Source organism: Gossypium hirsutum, chromosome A11 (genome assembly GCF_007990345.1).
Source record: "Gossypium hirsutum isolate 1008001.06 chromosome A11, Gossypium_hirsutum_v2.1, whole genome shotgun sequence".
NCBI classification, from domain to species: domain Eukaryota; kingdom Viridiplantae; phylum Streptophyta; class Magnoliopsida; order Malvales; family Malvaceae; genus Gossypium; species Gossypium hirsutum.
The window spans coordinates 60,422,049-60,435,003 of record NC_053434.1 but is presented as its reverse complement, the minus strand read 5'-3'; the positions used below and the strand labels follow the sequence as shown (position 1 = coordinate 60,435,003).

General features: G+C 31.0%; 1 pseudogene; it reads right to left on the bottom strand.

The window, feature by feature from the left end:
- Positions 1 to 2,268: 2,268 nt before the first annotated feature.
- On the bottom strand, positions 2,269 to 3,550 carry LOC121209829 (homeobox-leucine zipper protein HAT22-like; annotated as a pseudogene).
- Between the last annotated feature and the right edge of the window lie 9,405 nt (positions 3,551 to 12,955).

The following is a 12,955-nucleotide window of genomic DNA, read 5'->3' as shown; positions in this document are numbered from 1 at the left end:
CGTAAGGCTAAATCTCTAATCATGTAAAAGATGAGATTAATTGATTAATTTGAATCGTTTTTTTAATTAATTAAAGTAGATATGTCAACTTTTCCGCACTCTAGAACTTGCTATTTCTCCCCTTGATTTTAATACCCAGATAAGAATCTTCGTCAAATGAATCATTATTTTTCCTTTTAAGTTGAAAATTAGAGGGTTGAAGAGTTCATATACGCTGATGGCAATGGTAAATATCGGTGATGGAGCGATGATATATGATGATGATCGTGCGAGAGAATGAGTTCCTGGAAACTCCCTCTTTTTTCAGGAAAGTGGCTCTTCTCATCATAATTTCATGCCATCAATTATAATACCGTGTACGTATATTCGAAGATAGTGAGTTCATGAGTACGTATTATATTTGAATCCATGTCCTAAGAATATATTCGAAATTATTTTTAAAATTAATTTCACTTCCAATAATTTTAGAATATATAGAAAAAAATTCAAAATTAATGCATCGAAGCTAGTAGTACTTTTTAAAGAGAAATTTCTCATCATTCATGTATTGTAACTGTCGACACCAATCACGATAGCGTGCATATAACGACTACATGCATGCATTACTTGCAGAGTGCGAGAACCCATCCCATGAAACTCTCACTTGACTTATTGATGAAAAAAAAAACTTGGAGTTTAATCCAAAGTTGAACCATCACTTTTTTTTCTAAATTACAAATACAAATAATCAGTGAAATTCAAGTTTATAAAGTGGTCAAAATTTTCATGGTTTCGACATTATCATTAAACCAAAATACCAAATGTTTAATAAAATGAAAATGAGGAACACTTTTTGATGATTAAAGGAGAAGTGGAATATGTAACTTTTGGGATGAGTTTTTGGAATTTAAATCAAAAAGGAGAATTTTGAGAAGTTTAGGGAAAAAGAGGGTCCCATCTAATAGAATATAGAAGGTCGTCTGTCTGACCTCCATTCAAAATTCTCTATAATTAATTTTGTGAAGAAAAAAAAATAAAAGACAAAAGTGAGCCATTGGGACATCACGTGGGATATGACCTACAGTCCCTTAAAGAAAGAGCATCTGACCAAAGCCCATCCACTTTTCCCTTCTCAACCCTTTTTTTTTCTTTTTTATATAAATATGGTTTTATTTTATTATATTTTGAAAGTATATACCACTTTATTTAATTTTTTTCTACTAATGTTGTAAAATTATATTTTTTAAAATATTATTTAACAATTGAATTATAAATAAATGATAAGTAAACATAAATAATTTTTTTAGATTCATTATTAAATATTTCACTTTTAAAAATAATATTTTTTATATTTATTAATTCAATCTCACGCATTATATAAGTATAGATTAAAAACGTATGAAATAGTTTACTTTTTTTATATTTCTTTCTTAGTGGATATTTCAAGTGAAATCATCCACTCTTTCCCTTTCTCTACACGCCTCTCACCACCCATTTCTTTTTAGTACTATTTTCCTTTGCACACTAGTGCTTTCTAATTTTTATCTTATAATAATATAGGTATAACCATATTAGTATATATTAGATTATGACCTATTTATTATATGAAAAATAATTATTTATAAATTATAAAAAATTGATATAAATATTAAATATATCTTTATTAAAATGATAAAATTGAGAGAAAATTTATAATGTATTTTCTAAATTTTATATGAAAACATAAAATATTTCCGTTAAATAATATTTGTTCCTTTATAATAATTCAATTATAGACCAAATGAAAAAAAAAAACAAAAAGAAATTTCTTAATGAAGTGAAATAGGACATTACAGTGGAAACTAAAAAAATTTTCTGATAACACTAAGCTGATTTATATTAAGACATAGACACAGGTGAACTCTTCCACATGTATAGACCCTTTCCTCATACTCCACTATTATATCAAAACCTCCAACTGGATTTATCATTATCCAACAATTTCTTATGACTTTTATCCTTCTAAGCATCAAAATAATAGAAGAAAACACAAGGATCAAGCAGTTTCATAAAAATAATTATCAAATATATCAAAGCAATGAAAAAGTATTATATAAAAGATGAAAAAAAAGAAAATAAAAGATAATAATATAAATTTAATGATATACAAAAACATTTAAAGATGATGAGGAATTGACGTAATTTACATTGGTTAAATTAATTATAGTACATAATTGATTTAACAAGCCTTAACCAAAAAATAGAGGGGTTATGGGGAGGGTCTATTCTCGTCCTTTCTTTGGCTACTGATTTAAGTTGTAATTAACGAACTTGGAATCAACATGCTGCAGAAGGATTGGTGAAGCGATTATAGAATGAGGCTTTGAAGGCAAACTGAAAATGGGTTCTTGGAACTGCCATCGCTAACACCGCGATTCTTTCACAAGATGGACACATGGTGAGAGTAGCCGCTGGCATGTGCATGTAAAAGGGTTGAGCCAGTTTCAGTGCCTTGAGTTCTTGTAGCTCCTTTTGCAGTCTCCTATTTTCATCTGTTAGTGTCTCACAACACTTCTTCAAGAATTCACAATCTACCTCTGTTTGCTTAAGCTTGGTCCTGTCAATCACAGAAACCATAATTTTGTTTGTAAGTAACATTGAAGCCAGGCAGTTGCTTTTAAGCACTTGTCCTTTGGTGTACATAGAAGCCTTTCTCTTTTCGTTTGCCTTTTGGTATAGAGATAAACAGAAGAATGATCAATTTACCTGGCTCTCCTGTTCTGGAACCATACTTCAACCTGTCTAGGCCTCAGGTTTAATTGCTTTGCTAAAGCTTGCTTTTGCTTCTGTTAGCATAAAATATAAGAACAAAAAAAAAAAAAGAGATTTGATTAATACACATAATCAAGCTGTTAGTGATGATGATCAATATCAGATAAAGAGAATTGGAGAGCGATGAGAGAGCATACAGGATTTAAAGTGCTATGCTGTTTGAAGCTTTCCTCGAGCAAAGCAGATTGGTCTTTGGTGAGCCTGAGTTTCTTTCTAGCATTAACACCGTCTCATCTTCTTCACTAACTCTGGAGGAATTCTTCTCTACCTCCACTTCTTCGCAGCTAAGGTCTCTTTCCCTTTTCACCCTACCACTAGAAAACGAAGAAACAGCACTATGGGGAGAAGCCTGACGGTACAAATCACCGGATCCAGGCTCTTCATGGTTGTGAAGATAACCACCTCCTTTGTTCACATCAATCTTTTTGTTATTATCATTAACTATGTATATCTGACCGGATAACCCCAACGTCAGCGATGGCTCGAAACTTGTTGCTGCATGGACATAGATGATTTCTTGGGAGTTTGATTGTTGTTGGCCTTGGATGGAGTTTCCAGGGTTGATGAAAAGCCTAACCCAAGAACAAGCCTGTATTACATGCATCATCAATACCCATCAAGCTGAAATTTTGTTTACACAAGTGGTTTTTTTTTTGGGGGGGGGGGGTTAGAAGGGGATGAAGGAAAGAGAGGGAGAGGGAGTGGATTGAAAGATAACGAGGGTGCAAAAGGGTCTTAAGAAGGGAAGAGAATGAGTAAGACTTTTAGAGGGAGAGAGAGGTGTGGGTTGGGGTAGCTATGATTATTAATCAAAGGAAATGAATTGACTATTTTATATTTTAGGTATAAAAAGTCCATAATAAAAATCAATAAATTATACTAATCTTGAATATATTAAAATATTAATACTATTTAAGAGAAAAAAGATTACATTAATGAAGGGAATTAAATTCTTTAGCGTTTACCATCCAACCCCACTCCAATTATCTCAGTATACCAAACAAACAAAGGCAATTTCCTCTCTTTTTCTATGTTATGAAATCCCGCAATTCACATTGTAACTGGAATCACATCAAGAGAATGATTCGTCAGCACTTAGGCCACCCTTTAACGTACCAATTTTAACTATTACTACTCACTCGGCTATCACTTATTCCTTTTTTTCCCTTCCTATGGCTGCTTTTTTGTGTACGTATGTTTCAATTATTAGCCAACTTTTTCTTTGTCTAACTTTTGTCCTCAAACCTTTTATTTATTTTCCTATCTCCCTTTATTTTTTTACATATTGATGACCTATATTTTTGCACCCATCCAAAGATTAGTTACTTTTGTTTCCACAGAAGAAAAGTTCGATGATGGCAGAATTTTGGGTTAATTATTAAAGGCTGCCTATATAATTTGAAATCATGATGCATAAAGGGCGGAACATCATTGATATTAACAAGCTCCCTTTATAATACACCCATATGACCTGTCTCCCACTCCGTGCCTGATTTAACTAGTTAGGATCGGATGGGTAATCACGTCACCTTGCTTACCAAATATTAACACTTGATATCCATTATTCTATTTCTCATTAATTTGGTGGCAGTTTTTTCTCTTGCTTATTTATGAGTATGGAGATTAGAAAAAGATGTCCACTATCTCTTATTGTTTCAATCATCATGAAGGATGGTAGTTTCCTTGTTTCTTGTTTGTTTAAAATGAAAAAAGAAAAACAATCAAAGATTCTTATAATTTTTCTAATTTTGAATTTTCGTATATATAATGCGATATCAGTTTATTATTTTATATAATACTCATAGAATAGTCTTATTATTTAATTAATTGGTTTAATATTTACCAGTTAAGTTAGGACTAAAATTTAAAATTAAAAAATACAAGAACTAAAAATGATTAAATTAAAAAATAAGATGAAATCCAACATTTGCATAGTATGAGATTAATAGTAGAACTTGACTTAATAAATTTAATTACTATCATTTAATTCAAAATTAAATTTTTAAAATTCGAAAAACTATAAAAATTAAAAATAACTAAAACTAAACTCATAACTTATGTATAGAATAAGGACTATTAACAAAATTAGACAAAAAAGGAAAAAGGGGGAAGAGAGAAGTAGGTAGAAAACATTTGAGAAGAGTTTGAAAGAGTTATAATGGTGCCAGGATATGATTCATCAGCAAGAATCCGGATCATTGCTTAACTAGAAAGTTGATGTAGAGAGTTTGGGGCCCCCATGCTTACATTGTATAAGCACTTCCCAATAATGCTTTGTCGGCTATTTTTACCCATTACAATTTAGAAGTTAGGTCACCTATAAAAACATGATTCAATTAAACCACCCATTAATTTAATACCAAAAACAATTGCGGATGATATGAGATAGATGAAGCTCATAAAATAATATTTTATATTTATGTATTAAAATGATGAGAATTTCTTGCTGTCATTCAGGGACTTTGATTGTCCCCTGCAGGACCAGTCATTTTTCAGAAAGGTGCTGCGTTTGTTTCAATGAAATATAATGGCTTGTTTTTCTCTATTCTTTCAGCTGATCAAGTTTGAAAATTGGAACGAAAAGTTTTCTTCTTTTACAAATTAATTGGAATATAGAAAGGGAATTCTCTTCTTTCAACTCTGATTAGTCAATTTTGTTGATGTTTCTTCTTTGGTGATCATCATGATCGTTAGGGATTAGGCTCAATTTGGTCTCCCTGTGTGTATATTGCAATTGTGCGTATTTTAAAAGGTAAGTCAGCCAACCCTAATTGAATTACTATTAATTAAGTATGAATATATGTAATAAATATATTTATTAAAATTTTATATAAAAATTATATAAAATTTTAATTGAAATGATAGAATTAAAAATTTAATATTATTATAGGTTAAAATTTTATTATATATAAATTTTAATTAAATTTATATAAAAAATTTATATAACTTTTTTTTTGTAAAATGAATAGTATTTCAGTTAATTCTCAATTGAATTGATATTCGATTGATTCGTGAACTAATTTACATAAAATCTTAAGTATAATATAGATATAAAGTAAAAAAGAAAAAAAGAATATTATTGAATTTGAAACTTGGGTTTTATAGATTTTTAGAGATAATTTTACGTGCATGGCACCATTAATTTATAAGTATGTATTTACTTATATGTAATTAGAAAATAAACATGTTTTTCTTTTTTTTCATTAGAAAACTAAAAAGAAGTACGCAACTTAACAACCCAATCACACTATTAGTTTATTGACTAATGGAAAATGGAGTGCAAATTTGTTTCCTTTTTACATTTATTAATTAGTTTATGAACAATCTTTGAATGGTTATAAGATTACATAGACCAGATTATTCATTTACTATTACTTGGAAACAGTCAGTCAACAACAAAAATGAAATTTCACATACAATAAGGTTTGTTCAAGGAAGGAATTTACATAAAATATATAATAAGGTTTTCACATACAAAATTATATAAAAAATGGGTTTTTTTTCATATGCTGTTAAGTGAAATTTAAAATAATAGGATAAAATATAAAACTTAAAACACTTGTTAATTGTATTCTTTTAAAAATTAATATTTTTTTGAAAGAATTTCCGGTTCGGTCGTAAATCATAATAAATTAAGGGTTAAATGCTCAAATTAAGGCTCAATCTTTTAGGGGTGTTCATATAAGAGTCAAACATTTGAAAATGTTTTTATAAGGTCTTAATCTTTAAAAAATGTTCAACTAAGGATTTTTCAAGCACTTCAACCAAATTTGAGTAAAAATTAAGTGAATTCTAACGTACTTAGAATAAAATACATGACAGTTGAATAAGATGTTGCTTGAAAGTAAAAGTAATAAAAACATAATTTAAGACATGATATACAACATTTGAAAAGTTCTTATTTGAGCACTTTCCAAAAAGGTTTGGCTCTCATATGAGCACTTTCAAAAAGTTTTGGTCATTATTTGAGCACTTTGAAAGATTTAGCTTCCATTTGGGTACTTTTGTTAATGTTAAGCCCTTATATGAGCATTTGAAAAGTTTAGCCTTTATATAGCAATCCTAAAAGCCGGACGTCAATTTGAGCATGTAACCTAAATTAGAGTCTTTATAGATGAGAAAATTTTACAGACCAATTACAAAGTGCCACGTATCAAGCCAAAATTATTGTGGGTCACAGTGAAAATTACTGTGGTGAAAATGATGACATCATATATGTGCCACAATTAATTTTCTATAATTAATTTTAATTAATTAAGAGATAAATGTTAAAATTTATATTAATTAAGTAATAATATCAAACGATTATTTTATCTCTAATTAATTGAATTAATAAGAGATAAATAATAAATAATAAATAAAAGAGTTTAAATTCTTATAAAACAACTAAATAAAGTAGTTAAATTCTACAAGAACTCTATTTATTAATGTGATTGGATCAAATGGAGCAGTCAAATTCTACAATAACTCTCTTTTACTCAAATAATTGGCACTATAAAAAGGGGTCACCTTAAGCCATCAAGAAGCTTAGAAAATCTCTATAAAATTCTATGAAGAAGTCAAAGAACTTGAATAAATTTTGAAGAATGCGCATCAGTTTTGAAGAAAAGTTGTCTTACGTGGATAAGAAACTAAAAATTATTTTTGAAGAAAGTTACCTTTTTATCCAAATCAACTAAAGAAAGGAGATCTAAACTCGTCTCAAGAATAAGTCACCATGACACTTTAATCAATCCATCTACATCTTAATAAGACTAAGTCAAATGAACCTTGGATCAAAGTCAAACTGAAGAGAAGAAAAAAAAATTCCTTGTATTTGAAAAAATTTAAAAAATTATAATTTTTTTACAAAATTATTTTACTAACTCAAAATTTATGTGTAGAGGACAATCTTGTTTATCTTCAAGAGACGTGTGAACTCAAGATTTGAATGCCCAAGATGATTTCAGATGAGGAACTAATAAGTACACTTCCTATTAAATTAAAGAATGAAAAATAGAGGGAAAAAAAGAGAAGAAAAGCTTTATAGACAGTTATACCTAGGTTCGTTTTTGTTGTATCTGGCTATGAGTTGGAAAGTCACTTATTTAACATTAAAAAGTTTTAAAAATATTTTGTTAAAAATCTAAGTTATGGTTTATTAATTGAATTCTCATTTTTTTAAATAATGCGGGTTGAAATTGAAATATATATTTTAATATTTATATGTTTTGTAATTAAATTTAAATAAAAATAATTTTAATTAATATATAGTAATTCGAGTAGGATGGATTCAATTTTTTTTTTGCCTAAATATCGGATTAGATAAATTGTTTAATCCTTGAACAAGTATAGTTAGACTTGATAAAGGTAAATTTATTTTTTATGCAGTGTGACTGTTGATTATTGTTTAAAATAATCTTATAATTAAAATATATTTTATTGTTTATATTAATATTTTTATATTTTGTTATAATTAAATTTAAAAATTATTTAATAAATAATAATTCAAATCAAGTTTGATTTATGTATCTCTTTTCATAATCTCAAAGAAAAACGTTTTTCTTGTTATTCTTATAGTTACATTGAACGACCATTCAATCAGCTATATATATATATATTCCTTTTAAAAAATTCTAATAATAGGAACTAAACCCATCATCCGGCTCTAGTTGTTAGGGTATGGGATAAGATCTATTTGATAGGGTGGTAGAGGAAATGGTGTAGGTGAGATTTGCTTTGATTTACATTCAACCAACCTAGAATACCTTTCACCTATGGACTTAGGCCCCTACCTAGTCTTATTGATGCCTACCAAAATTATGATTTCTTTGAAAGGGAAGAATCAAAAACAAATTCTTTTTTTTGTATACTCGTTTTCCTACTAAATTTGTTACATTGTCAAAAATTTTCAACCTTAATAACTTATTATCAATACAAAATTGCAAAAATATATTATAAAAACTTCTTTCATGTATTTTTATAAAATATAATTAATTAAAAATATTAAAAATAACAATTTCGAAAAAATTGACAAAAAATTGTCATTGACATTTTTAGTAGGGGGAGGGAATATATTGATAGCAGAATTTTTTTTAATTTAATAAGTGAATTTTTTAGAAACGTCATTTATTAAAATTAACCACCTAGTTTGGGATATTCCGGGTTTTTTACATAAATAAATTTTTTTTAAAAATTATATACTGAAATAAGTTGTCAGCTGGATTATTTACGAAAATGGTGTGTTTTTTTAGTCAGCCAATCTGACAGGCGCAACTTTTTTTTTATATTAAAAAATATATATTTTCGTTTAATAAAATATTATTAACTTTTTTTCTGAATCAATATATGACCGTGTATAGATATGAAAATGGTATATGGGTTGCATCCATTTGACAAGCGCGACTAGTTGAGCCTATCTGACAGGCGCGAATCTTAGAGGAGCGACTGATGGGGCCCACAGGCGCGTCTAGTGCTTAATTTTTCTCCTATATATACCCCGAAAATCAAATGAGCAACAGACACAAAATTTAGCAGAGCAACAAACACAAAATTTAGCAAAACGGAAGTAAGAAGATAGGGAGAAGAAAAAAAGAAAGAAAAACAAGAAGAATGATAAGGTATTTTAGTTTATTTCTTTTTAAATAGAATGTAAAGTTTTGTTAGTAATTTTATTATTTGAAAGTTTTTTTGTTAGGTTATTAATTTTGTTAGCTTCTGAATGAAAAATTTTGCATTAAAAATTTTATGTAACTTTTTTGCTATTCGAAACTGTTTTGAGAATTTTAAATTTTTTTAACAAATCTAGTATTGAAGATGGAGAATCAGTTTTTCGTATGCGTTTATTTCGATGGAGAAATATTGACAACAACCGTAGGATGTATATATATTTGAATGTTGCAAACAAGTAGCAATGAGATTTAATAGAAATATCTTGTTTGATGATATGAAGGAAAAAATTAGTGAAAAATTTTATAGACGTTGTGGGAGAAGGATTTCGAAATTTTCTACAAGTTTCCAATTTCGACGGATCCCATAAAATTCACCGAAATGGAATCCAAGTCATAGATGTGGGAGATATGAAATTTTTGGGCCTCACACATGTACTTCAACATGTATGACAGAAGATCATCAAAAACTTGATTCCAAAACTATCTATACGTGAATCATGCCAATGGTGAAAGACATGCCGAGCATTAAAGTTTCGGTACTAATTTCTGAAATGCAAGCACGATTCCAATATCGAGTATCATACCAGAAGGCATGGATAGCTAAACAGATGGCAATAGAGCAATTGTACGGAGATTTCGATGCATTGTACAATGAGTTACAGGGATGGATAGCTGTTATGACAGAGTACATGCCAGAGACTGTCATTGAGTTGTAGACACGACCTTATTACGACCTGGATAACTAACTACAACCGGGAAAAAGAATTTTCCATCGGATGTTCTAGATGTTTGATCCATATGTATGCGCATTTCCCCACTGCAAGCCGTTTGTACAAGTAGATGAGACCAGACTATATGGAAAATATACACAGATCCTACTTCTTGCGGTTGCTTAAGACGATAACAAGAACATGCTCCTGATAACATTTGCCATCGTAGATAAGAAGAACGTGGATTCGTGGGAATTCTTCTTTACGAACTTGTGGAGGTATGTTATTAGCAACAATAATATTTGCACCATCTCCGATAGAGGGAAAGGATTAATTGCCGCCACTAGGCGTTCTAGTGTGCCATAGAGATCCGTTTACTGCATCCGGCACATCGTAGCTAACTTCCATCGAGATTATAAGGATGCAGACTTGAAGAGACAAGTTGTGAAAATGGGTAAAAGATTACCTTATCTTTTCAATATAGTTTTAATGTTTTAGGGCAATACTGTAACATATTTTTTCTTAATACATATATAGAGCACGAGCTAAAGTCACACATTTTCCGCCAAAGAGTGACTCGACTTGAGAGTAACATGGAGGGTCAAATGAACATATCTTTTCGATGGTGGTTGGGTATCATGGAGCCGTGACAATGGGCTAAAAGTTTTGACGAGGGCTTTCATTATGGTCAAATGACCACAAACTTGGTGGAGGGGATCAACTCTATGTTGTTGAAAACACGAGATCTTTCGATTTCATCTGTCTTCTCGGCTACATTCTATAGGTTGGCTACCTTGATGCCAAGAATGGGTTAACAACAAGTCAACCAGATTGAGGTGGGACACGTGTTTGTCAAAGATGTATGGGATGCAATGGTTGCAAATCGTCGGATGGCTAGGTCGATAACTGTAAAAGTATATTCACGACGTAATGTAACATTTCGAGTTACAAAGACTATCGATCGTTGACCCGGATTACCACCTAAGTCCTACGGAGTTGATTTTTGAAACAGATGGTACGATTGTAGGAGGTTTTGGACACTTCATTATCCCTGTGCACATATAGTGGCAGCTTGTACTAAAGTTTCGCTTGATGTAGAATAATTTATCGATTAAATGTACACCCTCGAACGCATGTTGCATGTATAGAAGAATGAGTTTCCCGTACTTCCTGACCTATCTACTTGGGAGGTTCCTCCGATGACCTTCGACCTTGTCCCAGACAAAGGGTTGCGTAGGAACCCGAAAGGTCGTTCGCAATCATCCAGAATCCATAACGAAATGGACATTAGGGAGAAATCCGACGGGAAACTATGTGGCGTATGTAGATTAGCCAATCATAATCGGAGTAAATGCCCACTCCGAAAATACAATATTGGACAATCGTCGCGATGGTAGAAATTGAGATGTTGTTCATTACGTGTTGGCAGGATTGAATCTAAATTTGTCTACAATTTGTTGCAGTTAATCTAATTTAACTTACATAGTTAGTATAAAGTTTATTTATTTAAATTGTAAAAAAAACCATAAATTGATAAATAAAATGGCAAAAAAGTCATTACATAAATACAAAGTTGACTATTTAAGTTGTTAAAAAAAGACAAATAAAATTAATAAATAAAATGCCAAAAAAATCATTACATAAATATGAAGTTATTTATATTACAAAATCCCCTAAAATTGATGGTTTGATGGTGTGGTTCTAGGGGTATATTTTGTGGAGCTCAACGTTCATGTTTCGAGTGATTGCAGCGATCAATGTTCTCTTCATTCGTATGTGGGGGTGTGTGAAACATAGACAAAAAATCATATGTCTCAAATGCCATCGAGGAACTTGAGCCGAGAAGAGTAGAGTACGGCGAAGGATACAGACTAGGAGGAGTGGAGTACGGCGGTGGATACGGGATGAAAAAAGCAGAGTACTGAGGTGAATACAAGCCAAGGTGACTACAATACTGAGGTGGTAGTAGGCTGAAGATATCAAACTCTGAATGATATCCGTAGCCTGACGAGCCTGAGAAATAGTCATTGCCCCCTAAATCTGGATGATAAGAACTATCCCAAGAGTGTAGCTCCGACTCTGCCTCACGTGCATGATTCGGATCTGAAAGGGGTTGCCCAATTTGTGTCGTATATGGAGGGACTACCATCGATCGCCCACCAAACAAAAATGGTTTCCCTATCTCACAGTACCACTATATGTACTCTAACGAGAGTTGGAGATCCAAAGCACGATCCATATGAGGTACCCTCCCAATCAGTTGTTCTACATCGTAATATATTCTTCATGCACTTCTCCCCAATCATTTCCATACTTCCTCTTATTCATCCCATGGATCTCGCCCAATCATACTGGCATGTCGAGATATATTGTATGCAACCAAACTGCCGGAGTACTCGGTTGCCATGATACCATTCCACTATCTGAAAATTGATAACAGGTGTGCTAATGCATCATAGGTTTGAGTGGACGTGGGCAAATGAGGGAATAACTGTCATAATTTCTGGAACAGAATACGACATCCAAATGAACTGCACAGTTAATAACATTATTATATTAACGTGGGTCGAGTGAGATAAAATAATAAAATTAAGTTTATATTGGAAAAACTTACCCTCTATCCAACATGATTCTCAATCATCAAACGGTATATCGGAACTGTGTATGACCTCCCGATACCCAAATTAGTGTTCCATCTACAAAAACAAATTGTTAGAACAATATAATCCGAAAAAAGTCAACTAATTGTTATAATGAGTAAAAATTCATCCCCTATTAACGAGTGGAAATATATATGATTGGTAA